A 12,594-nucleotide genomic window follows, 5' to 3' on the forward strand; every position below is an offset into this window, starting at 1 on the left:
TTGGTGAGCTTGACAGTAATTCTTGACTCCAATGAGGTGAAGAGGCTAAAATTAAGTTTATAATGTAATCTCTGGATGATCTCAGACATCTAGGATATGTTCTTGTGAGTACCTGGCCATAATGTAATAAAATATTCCGACTGACTAATTTTGATACCACTTTTACCTACTGATAATCTAAAACCTAGCAACGGATAATGTACAATTCTCGTCAAAATGCATAATTGGGAATTGATCACGTTTTCAGGTTCGTTTATTTATATTTTTTAAACTGATAAAGTTATACATTCGGTGTTCTAAGACCTGGGATGTATGTCATACATGTGTGCCATGGCATTCAGCTAAACTGAAAATATCTCCATCACAGCTACACACTGTGTTGTGTGTCCACTTGCACTTCATCCCCTCGTCACCCTGTTAGTATATAAGTCCTGGTTTTCTGTCCTGTTCTTGTCGGTTCCTTGTTTGTCTTTGTCATGAAGTTCTGTTTTTTCCCGTGTTGATTGTTGTTACTTGAGTTCCTGTTCTGCCTGTTGAATATACATTTTTGTTAAGTTTTCTGCTGTCTCCGCATTTGGGTCCAACCACTCCTTGCTTCACATGACAATGATTGATTTGTACTATATATCGAATTGCTATTTTTGCCATTATTGTATTGTAATTGGTGCTTTTGCAGGGAATTATTATTATTACTTTAAATCTCATAGATATTAACATTATTATACATATGGCTGAAATAATCATCATCATTAATTGTTTTGTGATATTATGTCCCTCTTGTTTTCATATATATATATATATATATATATATATATATATATATATTTATATATGTGTCCCCTCTTCCTTCACAAGCACTATATATCAATATACAGTATATATATCTATTCTGAAGCATGCAATGAAATACGGTAGAAGCAGAAAATGCTGCTGTGTTTGTGATGAACCTTTGACATTTCTGAATAAGTCTCAGAACCATTTTGTGGTACACTCTAAAAAGTGTACTTGATAGTAGTTGAAGTAACTTAATACATGTAATACATCTGATTTAGATTTATGCTTTAGAGATTCCAATGTACTTTTGTGGGTTGTATTCATGTGATTTTTTTGTTCGTTGATTTGACTTGCTATTTTGTTATCAGTGAAAGCAAATCAATCAAGTTTCTCTCATCTAACGTGCGTGTGACGTCATGACGTCAACGTCAACGTCTTTGCCAGATCTTTCCACCGTCACATCTGCCGCCTTTTTCTTTTGAGACGTGATTTCGACATACGGTAAGTGTGATTCAGACAAGTTATATTTCTTATATAAAAATAATGTACAATGTCAGATATAACATGTTCCACCTAAATTGTTTAACCAAACCAAACCAAGCTATGATGCACTGGCTCCACTGTTAGCTAAACCGCTAGATTTAGCTCAAACATGACGATAGTTGGTTGCTTGCGGGTAGAAGCCTACTCTCTTGGTTTAATATTGTCACTGAAATGTGTTAAAGTTATTCCTATTGTGTACTGGCGTAGCTGCTTATTACCAAATTAGCGCAAACTAATGCGCAAACTGGGTCATGTTAAGGCTAGTACTATCATTATTAGTACATAGCTTGTCACCAAACGGCACACATTTTTTTTGGTACTATTTCGGCGTGTGTGTGTGAACGGTTTAATGTAGTGTCACCGCCGCTGCGTCGAGTGTAATTATAAAGACGATACGGCATCACCGAGCAGTGAGGGGGCATGTTGCGCTGGGGAAAGCCCGGTGATGCATCCGGCTGACGAACATAGAACTTAACCTCGCTGTGTGGGAGATGTAGTAATAATTTGTTGTGCCCCGGTCGCCTCGATGGCGGGACTCCCTTCTTGTTTATGCTGGAAGTGATTGATGCGGTGTTGATAAAGCCTCACATTTATAGTAGCTCGGTGGTTAAAGCGTTATCCAGCTCTATGTTGCTGTGCTAATGTGCTAATAAGAAGCCAAGTTGTAGTGTAATTTGCTGTTGCTGATAAGACCATTACTACGTTCGGGGTGATAATACGTGACTGTGAAAGCTTAACAACGAATAGAAATGTCCCCCCTAATACAGTATATAAATGTATTTCTTTTTCTTCTCATGCCTGACCGGTGGTGGTTTCTTCAGGCTTTGACACATCGTATTGGACTACTACCTAAGGTACGTGAAGCTACACTACTGTGATTGACATAGAGAGTACTTTAATGTTGCTGTGTGTTCTGAAAGTAATTTCTACGTAAACGCAAAGTGCAGGAGGTGATTATAGGACAAAATCCACTGTTTTGTTTTCTGTGGAGTTATTCAATTTAGAGTTCAGCCAGAGCTAATATACAAATTATTTTTTACCTACAAAGATACTCCCAGTAAAGTGTGGGATGATCTTGATCTATGGGGACTCCCAGAGTTTTGTGAAATCCTCCAAATGGTGATACTGCAGGACAAGTTGATCTTCATTGTGGAAAAGATCAGTGGATGGTACATTGAACATTATAGAGCTTATGATCTCAAAACGTCACCAGGCAAGGAAGTGGAACTTCTTGAGCCTCAAGATGATTACCCACTGGCAGACTTCAAAATCCGAGGGATGCGTCTTGTCACATTGAAAAGATATGTCCATGTTTAAAGGGTGAGGAAGCGAAAAGTGATATTTCATTAGGTGGAAAAAGAAATAATTCATAACTATTGTGTTCTCAAAACAGATTTATTTCATACCAGTGTTTTTTTTTGTTTTCAAAGGTTTTATTTATCATTTCACCAACAAATAATTACACTAGGTAAATATCAGAAAATAATTTGTGAGAACACTCAAACAGTGTGTGGGCTTTTTTTGAGTGGTCAGAGTTTTAATGCTTCACCTGCAGAACAACAATATATTTGTTTTTTTATGACTTCCTATACATATTTGTTATTGGTTCAAGACTAACTATCAACCCTTTGGAGATTGCAAATGATAACATTCAACTTTTTTGCACATACAAGTTGTCAACTGCAGATTTCATTTATTTAAAAGGAACCTAACATTGAGGGTAAGGGTGGGCATTATGTCATTTTTTAAATATGTGCTGATGGAGTCCAGTCAGCCGCCAGTGGAAAAGGGATTAACACGAAGTTGTAGTCCTTTTACTGAAAACTGATAACACATCTATAAGATGATACATTAACAGTGTTAATAATGAGGAATTATGTTTAATGTGCCTTCAGTGTGCGAAAAAGTACACGTCCCACCGTCCGGGACGTGTTATTTACAATATCGGACAAGTAGATCTTTCAATTGACTTGTCTGGCGGACAAGTGACGTTTTTCGCCCTGATTTATTGTTATATTATTGATAGATTCAGTTTACAAAAGGCAGAACTCATTCGCAAATTGGACGTGTCCGCCATTGTTCGTTTAGAAATGTTAGTTTCGGTTCTGTTTGTCGATTCCTAATGAAATGCATCTCGCCGCTTTCTGTACAGTTAGACGGGGGCGGGGCGGGAAGTGTAGCACAGTGGCAGGGTTGGGAAGCAAAACTCGGTTCCGAGTAGGAACAAATAACAATTGTCCGTTCCCGGGATTGATAAGAGTTGTGAGGACAGGAGGCGAAGCCGAGCCCCGCGGACCGCAGCTCCCTCTCTCTGCTCCGGATCAGCTGATCGCTGCATGGTGCAGCTCAGCGTCTCTCTCTCTCTCTCTCTCTCTCTCTCTCTCTCTCTCTCTCTCTCTCTCTCTCTCTCTCTCTCTCTCTCTCTTCTACACACAGCGGATTCACTGCCCGTTTAACAGCCTCATCTTTGTCAAACTTTCTTATGTTCTTTCTCTAACACGTAATGAAGGTTATTAGGACTTTTAGCTCCTTTGTTGTTAATATTGACCGCCATTTCCTTTATGAAGTGAAGCAGCCTCCCTGTGTCCTCGCGCTGTAATCATATCCCCGGACCCCCATACTCGGAGGAGCACAGGGATGTCAGTATTGTTTATGAAGCAGGGTATAGAAATTATTGAAATTAAAATACTATCTATTTACTTTTACAAACAGTGAGCAGCTGGGCAGCTGCAGCATGTGTATTGCAGGACATGTGTAAGCGTCTTTGAGTTTTAGAAAAGCGCTAGGCCTATAGGCTATAAATATAATGTATTATTATTATTAGGCCTATGTGTTGGACATGTGTGGTTGGACTCTGTCTCACAGGCAGGTTGCAGCATGTGTGTTGCAGGACATGTGTTGGACACACAGATTGTGTGGTTGGACTCTGTCTCACAGGCAGGTTGCAGTGTAACATCAGAGGAGACTGGGCCAATTGTACATTCTTAAACTGCACCACTTAGAACTAACAAAACAATGCAGAGATTATGTTTATATAATTGTATTCAATAACCGTAATAAATTAAACAGTATGAACTGATTTGTAAATAGGAATACAGATTTGACTTAATGTTTTCATAAATATATTTTTCTCCCAGTTTGTCATGGGACTTATTTTTACCCTCTCAAAGAACCGGAATCGAGAACCGAAAATAACTGGAATCGAAAAGCAGAACCGGAATCGTTAAAATCTAAACGATACCCAGCCCTATGTGTGATGCAGTAAAATCTTACCGCTCACTCACGTGAGCGGTGTCGTAAAAACCGTGGGAAAATGTGAAATACGATGGCGAAGAAGAAGATTCCAGTGGCCCCAATTTGTGTCCATTCTGGACAAGTGAAAATGTATTCGGACAAGTAAATTGCCAAACTCACTTGTCCATGGACAAGTACTCTCCAAAAACTTTTTCTCACACTGGGGCCCTTTCTTAAAACGTATTGTGCTTGTGTTGCCTTCTCAGACTGCCATGGCTGATTCGACGCCTGCAAGACTGAAAGTGATTTTGGGGGAGAACAACATTGAAAAACTGTCACTTCCAAATGGCATACCGGAATCATTGGATGACCTTCTCATCAAGTTAAAGACTTTCTTTGGGTTAAAGGGCGACGTCAGACTGCAGTACATGGACCAAGACTTTGGCAACAACTTCTTCAATCTGAATTCCACCACTCAACTTCAGGATTTGGGAACAATCAAAGTGATCCACCCAGTGTGCGAAATACCCGTCAATAATCGGGGGGTCCCCATCTCCCGTTTATTGCGCAATATACCGGTCGAAGATTTCTCAATATGCAGTAGGCCTATACAATATTTCATGGATGCAATCCAAGACAATCAGTAGTAGCAGCGTTTCTCAACCGGGGCGCTGTAAAATAATTATATATTCTAACGTTCATATGAATGAATACGCGACCGTTAAAGAACCATCTGTTTTCGATTCTATGCGAGGAAATGGGAGCAGAGCTGGTCTCAGATGCACACACACACACACACACACACACACACACACACACACACACACACACACACACACACACACACAGTCTGCGTGATCTGCGTGTAGGGAGGGGCAGGCCTACACCCACACACACACACACACACACACACACACACACACACACACACACACACACACACACACCAACTTGAAGGCCAAGGCTAATTATGCTTTTCTTCTTAACCCCGGAATCCACACAGGACATACGCACATGCTCATCTTATGCACAGCAAAGATCGAAAAAATAGTCTTTTACCTTAAGTGAGAATAGACCAAAGATGCCTTGGCTCGACTTCTTCTCGTTGCCGTCCTGGTTTCCAAGAAGAAGAGAGACGATGTCCTGCTTTAATCCAGCTTTTCACGAACGGCACTGGGTCGAATTTGTCCAAAGGGGGTCCGTTTAGGTCCACAAACAGAAGCGAAGACAGGCTCTCCTCGCGCAACCTGTTGCGGCTCTAGTTGTCGGTGTTATTCACGGCGGAAAAGCCTCTCTCGCACTCAGCAGACGTGGGGAGGTAAGTGCGACTTGCTATGCATAGCCGTTCCAGTGTTTTGCCCGGTGGAGTGCCCTGCAATTTCCAGTCTCTAAACTGCCCCACGGCGTCCCCGGCTGGTTCTCCGAGCGATTTAGCCAGACGGTGTACTTCTTGTTCGCCATACAAAGTCAAGTCTTCCCGCTCTCCTGGCCAAAAGCGCTTATCAAGAGCTTTGAGCGTCTGGACCAAGCTTGACTCCGGTAAGCGCTTGGTTAGAGTAGCAACCACCGATTCATAAAAACGAGGCTTGTTTATTTTCCCCCTGCCTTCTGTCAGCTCTACGTCCTTAAAAAAGCCCGATGAGACGCCCTGTTCAGCCTTCTTCGTTGATCTCCCCCCGGTCGTCTTCATGGCGGTCAAAACATTGATGGTTTGTTTGATGTGGACACTTGAGTCCACAAGTGTCATTTCTCTTCTCTGCAGCTTGAGAGACAGGCTCTGGAGTTCAGGCAGGATGTCTTTCATGACAGCCAAATCTTCCACGAATCCTGAGTTGGTTAGGTGCTTGAGAAGTCCCTTGTATTTTTGCCTCTCAAGATCATTACGTGATGCGTTCTCACTCGATGTTTTAAAATGGAGTGCTAGTGTGGGGAAATCTTTCCATACAGCTTTTACTGTTTTAAAGTTGCTGGCAACCCATCTGATGGTGAAAATTTGACCTATTTTCAGTATTTCCATGTTGAGCTCGGCCGCTGCTTCTTTCAGCAATCTGGAATTCCTGGTTGACTGATTGTAGAGTGAGTATAAATGTGAAATAAATATCTCAAAGTGATTAGTGCCACTCACATCTTTAAGAGCATCTTTGACTGACAGTTCTAGTCTGTGCGCCAGGCAGTGTACAGACTGCACGTTCGGAAAATTGTTTTTGAGTCTGACGACAAGCCCACTGGCTTTTCCCGTGAGCACTGCAGCCCCATCGGTGGCTATGCTTATTAGGTGCGTCTTCAAAAAGTCATCATCCATTCCAGCTTTATATAGACTCGCCATCATCGAGTTATAAATTGATTCAGCATCGACCCCATCTGTGAGTTCCACTATATCCAGGAAAACATTATCTACATCCCCCTTACCACTGACATAACATCTTACGTAAATGATTAGATAGGGACGACCGTGAACGGTACTTTCATCAATTGTGATTGATACCTTTGAATCCATTTCTTTCACATTAGAGACGAACTTGCGGCGCATTTCCTTTGCAATGTGACTTATTATTTCTGCGCATGCATGGTCAGATTTGTGGATATTCCCAACTTCGGCTCCATTCAGCTCCTGCATTGTCATGAGGGGGTTGAGCTTTTTATAAGATAGCCTTTCCTTTGCTACGGTGTAAGCTGTTCTAAACGAGACTGTTGTTTTCTTGAGTAAATCGGACTGTACATCAATGAAACAGTTTGGGAGGGTTTCTTTGTCTTTCATCTGTACTATTTCCACTGACCTTGTGTGGGCCTGGCTGTCCCTGTGTTTGTATATCTTCTTTCGTAGCTGTTTTGCATCAGGGCTAGTAACATCACCATTGATCCATTCTTCCGAGAGGTGTAAACCCGGTCCCTTTTCTGAGAGTAGCAACGTTTTTGCTTTCCTACACACTAAGCATCCTAACTTTCCAGCCTTAATGTCAAGCCAAGGGTTGCGGTCTTTCCATTCGCCCACCTGCTTCGTTGTCCAACCACCCGGTGGAAAGTCACTAGCAGCAGTGGCAGCTACCTCCGCAACTGCTGCGTCTTCTGAGCGCTCTGCCTCAACTTCACCTCCTTCTGGGGAGTGACTGGGCGGGACAGGAGCCCCCGACTCGCTAACGGTTCTGGTAGCGAGTGCTGTGCTAGCTGCTGCGTCATCAGCATCATCTCTGGGTGTCTCATGGTCATCTCGTGGTGTCACTTTTTTGGATGTGAACCCAAAGTGCGCGAGTGAAACACTTTGGTTTAGCTTTCTCTTAGACATTTGAGTCCTCTAATGTAACGTCTTTCTCTCCTCTTTGCCGCGCATGGCTAATTTGCATAATTTGTGTCCGCGTCACGCAGCGTACCCGTGTCACGCGGCTGGCTCTGCTTTTGACAGCCAAAATAGAAGTTATTTGTGAATAAATGTTTTGAATTATGAATACTGGACATAGTAGGCTTAAAAACATTTTAGTGACCATTGCAAGTGACAAATACATATTATAATTTCAGACCCCCCCCTAAATGTTGCTGTTGAGGCTTTCAGGGGGGCTCAGGTGTTAAACGGGGGGGTCGAGCTCCCCCGGACCCCCCCGTATTTCGCACACTGGATCCACCAGCAAACAAATACACCTTTTGAACATTGCCACTGATACCACATCATCGTCTTCACTTGAGTGTGATGGCAATGTTTCGTTGGCATCAGATGACACAATAATCCTCTCATTCCCCGAATCTGTGTCCTCTCGAGCCAAACAGTGGCCAGCGGACTTTCCGATTCCTCAATTTTCATATGACACGGAGCTGCAGCTAGTGAAAGGGAATTCTGAGTTTAATGGAAGCCATAAAAAGTTGACTGTCAGCTCCCGAAGCAAGTCTGATATTCTGAATAGATTTGCAGAAACAATTTCTGGATACAAGGCCTATCCAGATGATTCACATTTCTGCACAGTAGCAGAGGCTCTTATCAAAAAGCATCCTTGTTTGAAAGAACCTGGCTCATTCAATGGCTGCAATGGATGGAAACAGCGCCTGAAATATAAGATGGGGAAACTACAGGACTCAGCTCAAATTGCAGGGGTGCCCAGAGCTGGTGGTAAATTCCCTGAAAGCTAAAGCTGCTACAGATGCTTTCCCTGCTAAAAAATTCAAGAGGCCAAAGCGAGCTGAGTCTAACTTTTATCCATCCTTCCCCACTGGTGCCAATCTGGAAAGCCTGGAAAAAGAAAGAATAGAACTTCTGACAGACATCAGGATAAGGAACAATAATAGGGTCATCGCAGACAAAATAGCTCACACGTTCGCCTACAGACGACAGGAGGTGGTAAACCAAGAGCCAGGAATCAAGGACTTCAAAGACAGGTGGCCGGCACTGTTCCAACAAAAAGAGGTAATAATCTAGTGTGTATCCATTTTTTAGTAAGCTTTTATCCATTCATCATAATATGGTGTGGTAAAGATTATGTTTAACAGTGTTTACTGACAGAATTTACATTTTTAATTTGTTAATATTTTTTGCCAGTGTGTAGGCATGCTTAGTTTAGTTTTTTTTCCTCGAGCGTGTAGAACCAAAGAAAATACAAATGAAACAAAAGGTGATACAGTACTATACAAATGAATGCAATAATGAAACATTTAATTAATAATTGAATAATCTGTAGTGTCATTGTCTGGTATCAATAAACAACAAAGCTTTAGCTAATTACACGTCCGAAAAGGGGTCGGAAGAAGTTTACACTTGCTTCAAAGGTTCTTTTTTCAAATGTTAATTGCATACAGACTGAGTTCAATAAAATTGTTATGAATTTACTCACTGTCATTTTTGTATTATTCTTTTCATGCAGAGTTCCAGAGGATAATGACCATTCCTCTTGAGGAGAAGTTCATAACCCAGTTGGACATTCACTCAAGTCAGCTAATCACAGTCATCCGTGCCAAAGGAGATCAAAACGTCAAAAGAATGCTGACATCATGGACATTTTTGACCAGGTAAATCTGCATTGTCAAATGAGTCCTTGCCAGCTAAAAGGGATACATTTTGTGTATCCTTTTATAGATGCATTGGGAGGGCAACCGTTGTTTTATGAAACTCTGTAACTAGGACTGTCCATTTGTTTCTAAATAAAGTGAAGGATTTTAGCTGTAAGAGTAAGGAAATCTGTCAATAGACATTTTGAAAAATAAAATTAACCAAAATAATGTCCCAGACTGAAGACATTCATCTTCGGAGGGAGTGTGTCCTGAGAGCCCTCATTATCTTCCTGGGAGAAGATCCAGATGAGCTGATCAAGGAATATCTAGTTTGCATGTCAGCACAGCTTGTCAAAGGCACACGTGCTAATACATATTAGATTGATATTAATGCTGTAAAAGGGACATTTCTCTACTAAAATAACACCTGTCGGGTTTGATTATATTCATAATCTTGGACATTTGACATCATGTAAGTTTAAAGCACCTTTATGGTTTTCCAACTCCTCATAGCACTTTAACACCACGTTCACATTCACCCATTCATACACTGATGGACCATGCCACCTGCTCATCAGGAATAACTAAAGCATAGCATCGGAATTTGGGTTTTTAGTAATTTTCCCAAGTATACCGCGAAACACAACATGTATATGTAAAAAGTAGTCCTAGCATGTTTTTTTTTTTTTTAAATACTCTTTGTTGAATTTTACAAATTTTAACACAAAACACATAACAATGCACGACAACCCACCCCCACAGACAGCCACACAGCACGTCCACAATTTGACAACAATTGAATGATATTAATATTAATCCTTCTCAACATAATCGCAATAATACAGATGGATCAGATGAGATGAATGAATTAAATATTAGGTTCTGATCATGTGAGTCGGCAGAATAATCAGTGAGTAATCACAGAGTAGGACTCCGGCCAGTGATATTATTGTCCCATATTAAGTGCATATTAGTGCAAAGTGATGCCAGTGATGTTTGTTGTCATTTACTCCTACTCTAGGACTCCAGAACAGATGATCTTCCAAAGGAGATGGAGGAGCTAACAATGGGTGTGTTTGTGATACGGTAGGAGGAGGAAGGACTGCAGGAGCCACCAGCAGACATCGGCATCATCATCGAGGGCGTGGAGGGGCTGAATTAACTGCCTTCAGTTGCCTCAGCTTGTGCCCTCCTTCTGGGTTTGCTATATGCACTCAACATAGCATATCCAAAACCCCCTTCATTTCACTTTTGAAGTACTTCAGAAAATAATCATGCAGCTTGACCAACACAAGATGTCTGCCAAAGTGCAAAGTCTGTATGGCAGACTTCAAAGCTCAGAGTAACGACAAACAAAACAATGTTTTCCTCCTCTGGGCCAAAACATGGCCTAGTGCTGTATTAGCACAATGGCGTCTTGACATCGGACATTGCACATGTAAAAGAAAATGTTGTGGGTGCGGTAGGTTTTTGTTTCACCATTTTAGTTTAGATTCCAAGAAACGGTTGAGTTGTGCATTGTTATTTGTGCTTGAGAAACATTCCACTTGAACTTTATATTTTAATGAACTTAGTAGTAATTATTGTCCTATATTTCTTTCCGATTTCACAGCTGCCTGGGCCTAGCAGCAAGAACCTCCATCTGTGCCTGCCCTGCACCCAGGTCAAGATCTACCGTGGCTCAAGGGCCTTCACCAGAGCCATCACCACCAAGGACCAGCATCACTACAGCGGCCTCCACCTCCATCTGTGCCTGCCACAAGATTAAGATACACCTCGGTACAAAGGCCTCCACCACAGCCATCACGATCAACCAAGCCAGCAAAGAAGTCTCTCCTAGCAGACGTACCTCCCACACAGCCGCCAGCATCAACCTGGGACAATCACACCTACCTCCCTCCGACACAGCCACCAGCAGCCCATGCACCATCACCCCCACCTACACAGCAGCCAGACCCACTGTCATGGAAGACAGACCATTACACTGCTCCCCCTGTCTTTACATTTATAATGAATAGTTGGTTGAGAAAGTTCTGATATTGTAAATATTGAGATTTTACAGTTTCTTATGTTAAACATAAATAGTTGGTTGAATAAAAATGTTTAATGCTCAATTTGTATTTGTACACATCATCACATGAACCTTGGTATGGAATATGAATCAGTCCTGATGTAACTTTTCTGTGGTGAAAGTAGAGTGATGGAAATATTTTTACTCTAAATGATAATTTATACATTTTCATTTTTGACATGAACAACACATTTATATAGGCCTATAGTGTAATTCATATATTTCACTACTTTGGTGAACCAAATCTGAAACAGCAAAAAAAATGGATGACATGAGTACATCTGTGTTTGACAACAGTTTTGAAGTTTTCCAAAAATCGGATTTCTAAGCTTAGTATCTCATAAGGTGAGTGACTTTGCATTTCTAGCAAGACCAGAGACTGTACTGAACATGTTGACATGTAACACCATGCCATGTTATAAGAAGTAAATTTAAAAGTTGATTTAAGGAGACATCTAAAAATTGAGAAAATACCCTTCACTTCACACTCCAGAGGGTTAAGGAAAAGGGTAAGGCAATTGTATTTTTTTATATATATATATTTTATATTGTTTGATTATATTAAAAGGAAAATTAATACTTGGTCTGCTTGGAACTTTTCATCTACTTCATAGTATACATCTGTGTTTTCACAAGAGTTTTTAAGTTTTCCAAAAATCTGATTTCTAAGCTAAGTATCTCATAAGACAGTGCTCTAAGGTGAGGAGTGACTTTGCATTTCTAGCAAGACCAGAGACTGAACATTTTGATATGCAACACCATGTTATAAGAAGTACATTTAAAAGGTGATTTAAGGAGACATAAATACCCTTTACTTCAGTAAGATAAGGTAAGGCGATTTTATTTTAAAAGACAATAAAGGCAGGATATATTGATTGATATATTTATTATATTGAAAGGGAAATTAATACATAGTCCCATGCATCTGGAATAACGTACAATTTACAGCCTCACAATGTCAGGAACTTTTCCTCTACATATTGCTTTGGTCCTGCTTTACT

At 41.0% G+C, this 12,594-nt stretch overlaps 1 protein-coding gene and 1 long non-coding RNA gene across 4 annotated transcripts in view; one reads left to right on the top strand and one right to left on the bottom strand.

Annotated features, from left to right (window-relative positions):
- Positions 1 to 12,594, bottom strand: part of ces2a (carboxylesterase 2a) — a gene marked incomplete at its 5' end in the record, with an annotated part of 45,135 nt that overhangs the window by 10,297 nt on the left and 22,244 nt on the right.
- Positions 1,179 to 12,177, top strand: LOC307040969. 3 transcript variants are annotated; one of them, XR_013808647.1, is made up of 5 exons: positions 1,179 to 1,275; positions 2,139 to 2,171; positions 4,818 to 8,941; positions 9,396 to 9,540; positions 10,544 to 12,177. It is a non-coding gene; the product is annotated as an uncharacterized lncRNA (long non-coding RNA). The 3 variants fall into 3 exon arrangements; XR_013808648.1 differs by having other exon boundaries at positions 1,216 to 1,275; positions 8,767 to 8,941; XR_013808649.1 differs by having other exon boundaries at positions 1,239 to 1,275; positions 2,139 to 2,191.

Source organism: Notothenia rossii (genome assembly GCF_949606895.1).
Source record: "Notothenia rossii genome assembly, chromosome: 5".
Taxonomy (NCBI): domain Eukaryota; kingdom Metazoa; phylum Chordata; class Actinopteri; order Perciformes; family Nototheniidae; genus Notothenia; species Notothenia rossii.